Source organism: Apis dorsata, unplaced genomic scaffold (genome assembly GCF_000469605.1).
Source record: "Apis dorsata unplaced genomic scaffold, Apis dorsata 1.3 scaffold_815, whole genome shotgun sequence".
NCBI lineage: Eukaryota > Metazoa > Arthropoda > Insecta > Hymenoptera > Apidae > Apis > Apis dorsata.
In genome coordinates this window covers 362,533-369,909 of record NW_006263952.1, presented here as the reverse complement: position 1 = coordinate 369,909, position 7,377 = coordinate 362,533, and the positions used below count along the sequence as shown (strand labels likewise).

Sequence of the window (7,377 nt, the reverse complement as noted above, 5' to 3'; positions counted from 1 at the left end):
CGGCGTGCTGCGATGGAAGGACGGGAAGCGGCGAGTGTGTGTGTCGTCGAATGTCGCACTGCAGACCGGCACACGATCCACAGCCGTCCCTGTCGACGTTTCTTCCCTCCTTCTTTTCCTTTCTTTTTCTTTCTTTCTTTCTCTCTCTTTCACTCTTCCGCTCTTTCCCCCCTTTTGCCTTATACTCGGACTCGCTTTCTCTCTCTCTCATACGCATACACACACTCTCTCTCTCCCACTTACGATTCTCTCCCACTCGCACGCGTTTCGCCGGCTGGTGCGTCCCGGTGCAGACACACGACGGCGTTCGCGACGACCACGACTACGACGATGACGACGACGACGACGACGACGACGACGATGAGCACGTTAGCTACGATCGGTCCGTTGCGTTGGCTGACTAGGGAAGCACGCCAGAAGTCGCGCGTCGCTTCTCTTATGTTTTTTTCTCGCGTTCTTGTCTTTGAGAAACACGCGGCGCTCAACGAACCAAGCGCGATGATCTTTTTTTTTTTTCTCTCCCCTCGTTGGCACGGAGAAGGAAATGCAAGCGTATATGCCCGTCCCGTGGCGAGAGCCGACTGCCCTCCAGCACCTGGAACGGCTGACGGTAACCGGGTACAATGCCTCCTATATCGAGTGTCCTTCTTTAAACACCAGCCCGCCATCCGTGTCCTCTCCTCGTCTATCCCCTTCAATCTCGCTGTCCCTCTCCCTCGCTTTTACGAGGACATTCCGTGCTCTCCGCTCTCCTATTAGCGGCCAGGTAAAATCCAGTGGTTCTCAATACATCTATCCACCATTTCACCTATAGTTTGTGCCGTGGGTAAACTACTAGACACACGAGACTACCTCGAGTTACTTTCTCTCTTGGTTCCCTCCCCTCCGTTATACGTAGGGTAGCGGACTTCGGCTTAACTTACGAAGGGACACGGTTCTACGCCGTTGTTGGTCATCGTGCTCTTTACGCCTCGTTCACGTATATACGTCCGGTAGCGTTGTAAAGGCGTTATCGATCCTGCAACGACTCGTGTCCGCCTTTGTGTTCTCTGCTCGTAGGCCGCAATCCCTACGTGAAACGGTCGCTCGGTTTCTTGATTGATTCGATAGGAACGTGTCTCGTGGCTTAGGGATAGACGATCGTTACGTGTTTCGAATAGAAATAGAGATTAATTCCAGCGAGGATCTCTTTACAAGATCGATTCGGGGATTAAATTTATCTTTGAAAGAATTTAACTTTGGGATATGAAAGATCTCGATGAATTTTAGTAAAATGATGAGAAGTTTCGGTTAGAGAACTTTTTCATAATTGTACTTTTTTTTTTTTACTGTCGTTGTGCGTAGAATACGAGACGAATATTGTTAATTGAGGGATATAAAGTTTCAGAGGGAAGGGTTTGAGGTTCAGCTTTTAAAGTTTTTTTTTTTAAAGTAAAATTTAGTTTCTTATTGCAATCCCTTTGAAAGAGACGATTTTCAGCCGATAGAAAAATAAAATTCTTTTAAAAGCGTGTTATTTAATGTATATTATATCCTTTAAATACATTTTATACATTTACTATTTAGTCAAAAAATATTTCTAATTTTTTTTCTACTTTTTTAATAAATAAATACACTTTAGAAATATTCTTTGAGAATAAGTCCACGTGTTGCTAGTTTAACAACGAAGAAATGTAATATATAATGGCTCTATAGTCGTAAAAATCTTCGAACGATATTTCTCAATTTAAAAATTTCTAAAAATAACATCTTTTTCCCTTACATATGATTGAAATATCGAAATCTTTATATCTCATTGACAAAAGGATATCCATCACGCGAATATCTATATATTCCGACTCGTAGCCATTTTTATCGAAACGTCTTCCAAACATTATTTCGATGAAGCCCATTTCTCACGAATCGGAGACTAAATTGGCCATCCCGGTTGATTGAACGGGAGAAAAGAGAGGAGACTACCTTCATCCAGCTCCACTTGAGGCGAAACTGCAAAAATAAATAGGAGCCGTAAATAATTTCTCGGCCGCAGACTTCTCTTGAAAATAGAAACCTCTTTCGGATTCTTGCAGTGTATTACGATCTTTTCGTACGATGTTTCAAAAATTATTAAATTTCTTTTTAAAAATTTTATGCTAACTTTATTTAACTCGAAGTTAAATGAAAAATAGATTCTACGAAAGCTTGTTCGAGAAAAGAAAGGAAATTATTTAAATTTATTATGAAATTAATATTGATAAGATTAAAGAATGTTTCGATTAAATGATGAAATTCTTAGAATCAGCACTTACCTGGTTCGTTCAATTTACACTGGTCTACCGAAAGCTATTGTTTATTCAACAGTCATTAACCAATACGGGGAACGAGGCTTCTAAGTAATACATGGAACACCTGGAACCCCTAACAAAAGAACGTGTCTCTGATGAAACCTCAAACCTACATGGTACGTTCAGTTTATCAAATAAACGTGTGCAACAGAATATTAAATAAAGATGTACTACCCCTCTATATTCTCCGTAACATGTATACTGTTTACTGTATTACAACTCGGATCTCAGTGAACGTAATTTTGTTTCGTATATTTGTTATAAAACGTAGATATTAATATATGAATTAAAAACCAGAGGAAAATTTGAAGGAAATATTTTTATAATAATATATCGATTAATAAATAAATCGCGATAATTAACATTTAATATAAATTCTAGATTCGAATTTTAAATTTTGTCTTGTTTTAAATTTTTAGCGTATCATTATAAATATTAATTCACACGTAATAAAACATGCATGTACATAGAATATGATATAAAAATGATTTTGTACGACAGATTAAAACACAACACGTGCATTAAATCTTCAAATCCCTAAAATCGAATATGTATCAAAAAATAAATTTACATGGGAAATAGAAAAACAAATATTCGATCCGAATAAATCATAACAGATTAATCAATTCGCGAAGGCAATGTTCGAAATGTTCATCGAGCCATAACCAAAAGGGGATGAAGTGATGTATGTTCGTCGAAGAGGAAAAGTCGCACGCCCTTCGACGCAAAAACAACGAGCAATCCAAGTGAAAGGAGGAAACAAACGTCAAAGGAATCATATAGTTCGAATATATATGTGTATGTGTGTGATACAGATCGCGTAGGTGTGTGAAAAATGCGAATTACTATTGATCGAAGAGAATCGTCTGCCGCGTGTGAGCCACGTAAAAGGAAAACGGAGACAGCAGCTGCGATGACGATGGGAAACTTTGTCGTCAACCTTCGCTTCGATACGTTTGACCAGCTTCGTTATTTCGATGAAAGCAGAACGACAGCAAACCACAATCGAGAACCAAGACCACCATTGTTCCTGAAGTCTTTCATGTTTTCGAAACTGTGTGCTTCGTTGCCCTTAACGCCATTGTGACGTCATCTTTACTACGTTTTCACCAACGTTTCAACGTCCCGCGAGAAATCGAAACGCGAGAACGAATCCCAAAAGGGAAGAAATACGATTTTTATCTCTGGTAACGAGATTCTCGTTATATTGCATTTCACTAATGTCTTAACGATTTGTTTTAGCGCACACAAGAAGGATGATGAAATATGGGTCTGGTTTCATTGAATTTCTTTGGAATATTATTTTATTCTATCGTGAAAGAAATATTGTTCTGAATTTTCTTGAGTATTATTTCGTTCTATCTTCGAAGAAAATATAATTTGAACGATAATAAATGATGCGTAGGATTCTAAATCCTACGTACGAAAAAAAAAAAAATTGAGAGTTATGTTTGAATCACGAAAATTCGATTCGTATAAAATCCTCGAATCGAAAAATTTATTTTTATCGTTTAATAATAATTTAATAACGTCTAGTTTTTTTTCTTTTCTATATCAAAATTGGTAAACCTCGAACATACAGCGGTGACAAAATGAAATGGGATATATGAAGACTGAAAAACGAGAGAGAGATTCATTTTGATCACTTATGACATTGGGATAAAAGCGACGAATAATTGTTCTCGACGTTTGAAATGGAGTACCCGGATAAAAACCGAATCGGATGAGTAGTCTTTCTATTGTTCGAATTCCGTCCTCGATCCGATTTCGAGTATGCAGATGGGATCGAAGAAAGAATAGAGAGTTCGATGAGAGCATTCCTTCTTCAAGAAATTGTCCAATCCGGAATTTACTACGATCCATATCTTGGTATCCATATATTTCAAGTATCCTATAATTCCGATTTATAAGAATCTTAAGATGTACGATGTAAATTTTACTTTCTATCATACATTTTTTATTTTCAATTTTATTTAATCCTTTAGTAACTTTTATCTTTAATAAATATTTTAATTGAATATATAAATTTATATTATATTTATTAATTTATTGATTATTTTCTTAACATTTAAAAAAAGGGAAAAAATGCAATATCTGCAATAATTATTTCACATTTTTTCATTTTTTAGAAGATTTTAATTCATTCTTACAAAAAAATATTTCTTTCAGCATCAAAGTGTTAGAAATTGATCAACATTATCAATTACTGTTTAATCGATTATCTGCTATAATGAATGAAGGCTTCCAATGTTTATAATTAACAAAGATGGGTCAATGAATTGGCGATTACTTCCTCCAAAATCATTCTTGATGATTGAACATTGTTCATTCAGGGATCAATGGTGAAAAATAATATTACCTCGAATAGGGTCTTCGCTGTCCCTATATGTGAATAAATTTAATTCATGGTTTGATAAATTTCAATATTCAAAAGAGTATTAAAATTCCATCATCAAGGAATTTTTAACTAATTTGTAAAGAGAACATATCAAGCCTATTTCACGGAAGGTTTGAGAAGATTAGAGAATTTCTAGAATGAAAAGTAACATCAGAGCACAAGGAGAGGAATTTCGTAAATTGAAAAAAACCGTATAATGGCATTATAAAAATGAAATTTTAGTAATAAGAGAAATAACATAAGATGTTATGTTTTCAAGATAAATAAACGATAAAACAACAATACTTTCTACGTACGAAAATATAAAAGATTAATTGTTAGATTAAAGTATACTTATTGTAATAAAGTATACATGACTGATAATGTCTATATCTAAACTTCATCTTTATCAATAAACGTAGAAAGTTACATCTAAATCGAAACAATCAGTGTCGTTTTAATTCAATAATCCACGACACTTCCTCCATCGATTGTAACTAAAAAAAAACAACCGAAGAATTCTCGTGTAAAATAACGAAACACGAATTCCGATCTTTCTCCGGCTATTAATATCCTTCGAGCTCACACCGATGGATCCTCCGGTTCATCCATCACGTCGTGAAAAAAAAACATATAGACTCATTTAAAAAAATGCAGAAGTGACGAGAAAATACCATCCACGAAGAAATCGTTAACAAAGATCCCTTTTCATTATTCCATCTTACGATAAAAATTTTCTTGTTCCAATAAAAATTTCCTCTCCCTTTCGCGGATTAAGAACCAACCTTACACGCTATTAGCCAAGGAGAAGAAGCTATCTTACACTCTACGAAAAAAAAGAAAAACCAATCCACTCTTTCAATACCCCTCGTTATTTCTCACAATAAGTCAAAAGAAACCCTCTCGAACGATCTCCTCGAGTCATCCTTTTATCGTCTCGTACGTGCACTCAACAAATTCCAACATCGATCAATTGTATCACAATCTCTTCGTCCACGATTCTACGATTCCATCCGGAATAAACGCGCTCGAGGACGCGCCGCGGCGCCGAAACACGCACGGCACGCTTGAAACGCAACCACGGAGGCGACGCGACGTCTCGGCGCAGACGCCGTTACCACACTCGCGTACACGAGCGTCGTTCCGTTGAACCATCCAGGAACATCGACACTCGTGCGGCGACCGCGACGGCGACCGCCACCAAATCGACTTCCGCGATTTATTCCGCGCGCGGTTTCCGCTACCGATCGTGCCTCGATCCTCTCACTCTCGTCCGTCGATCGATTTTCATCCATTACGATGAGCCATCGCGCGCGCACCGCTCGACGACAAATATCGCACAATCATTATCGCGGGAATTTTCACGGTGCGACGAAGAATTAGAGTTGAAGAGTAGAGTCTCCTTGTGCGCGACACTGTTGACATTGCGCTTTTGATACCCGTTTCAATTGCTTCGGCGATCGTCACGGATGTTTCTTTGGTACGGTGAAAATGATGGAAGGATGAGTGTAGATGAAACGGTTTTAATGATTAGGAAATTAATACACGAATCAGTGAGTGAATATTTTTTTATTTTTTTATTTTTTTTTTAGTGAGATTTAAATAATACGATTAACGTGACAGAATGATTGAAATTGTTTCAAGAGTGTACGTGCAACGAATATGAGATATATTCGAAAATCGTGCAGAAGCTAGAAATCACGATTGACGAACGGTTCGACTAAAAACGATTACAAATTTAATATCAATTATGAACACGCATCGAACCGGTAATCGAAATTTGAATTAACGTTTCACAGAATTAACAATGGAATTTTATTTGCTTTATAGTATCCATACGCGTACTATATCGATGGAATTCTAGAAAGAATTTGTTTTTTATCCAAAAGAATTCCAAAAGAATTTATCTGATTTTTTATATGTAGATATACATTGTTTCTATTTCGATGTAACTCGAGATGAAGTGATAGATATCATTCATATGTGATTTTCTACTCGAATCTCGAATTTTTATCGCTATGATTAAGACCACGTAATATTTGTGGAAAATTATTTCTATATTTTCCATCGTTTTAATGCCATCTTCGTTGAACAACAATTCGCTCAGCAATGAATCATTAAGAAACCGTGATCGATCCACGCGAAATCAATTCTCTACGTTGAACGTGATCGATCGATGTTGCTGCATCGTTCCGTGGATATTTGCATAATATTACTATATATAGGGAAGTAATTACGTGGTGCATTCTTGTTACATTTTCATTATTATGAATTTTGTTCTCTCGATGATTTTCATGAAATATTATACAGGAGTTTATATATCTACCTTGATAAATATATCAAAATGGACGTAAAAGGGAAGAATATTATCAATGAAACAAAGTTAATCAAATTGAATTAAATGAAAAATACTTGATTTCTGGAAAATATTGAATTATCCGTTCAATGGCGTTAAAGAATCTCTCTTTTTTTTCCCATAAAATGAAAAAGTGGAATAAGGAAAAAGAAAGGATATTATATGAATCAGATTTTTATATCGGCATGAATGAAATATAAATAACCGATATTGTTTTAATAATGTAGAAAAAGAAATACAATATATTCGAATTTCACATAAAAGGGATACGTAAAAATGACCAACTATATTGAAAAAAAAAAGAAAAGAGAGGAAAAAAA

The 7,377-nt window shown here is 36.1% G+C and overlaps 1 protein-coding gene and 1 long non-coding RNA gene across 4 annotated transcripts in view; one reads left to right on the top strand and one right to left on the bottom strand.

Moving 5' to 3' along the window:
* Positions 1-2,299: 2,299 nt before the first annotated feature.
* On the bottom strand, positions 2,300-3,760 carry LOC102681921. Its single transcript, XR_422719.2, has 2 exons — positions 3,171-3,760; positions 2,300-2,397 (listed from the first exon to the last, which is right to left on the bottom strand). It is a non-coding gene; the product is annotated as an uncharacterized LOC102681921 (long non-coding RNA).
* A 1,308-nt stretch (positions 3,761-5,068) lies between these two features.
* Positions 5,069-7,377, top strand: part of LOC102682007 (serine/threonine-protein kinase 32B) — a 21,041-nt gene continuing 18,732 nt past the window's right edge. The window contains exon 1 of one of the 3 annotated variants that reach the window (XM_031513990.1): positions 5,069-6,181. The gene's annotated coding sequence lies outside the window, so the exon portion shown is untranslated. Of the gene's footprint in view, positions 6,255-7,377 lie in introns of all 3 variants that reach the window. The other 2 variants (XM_006623136.2, XM_006623137.2) reach the window with 2 other exon arrangements.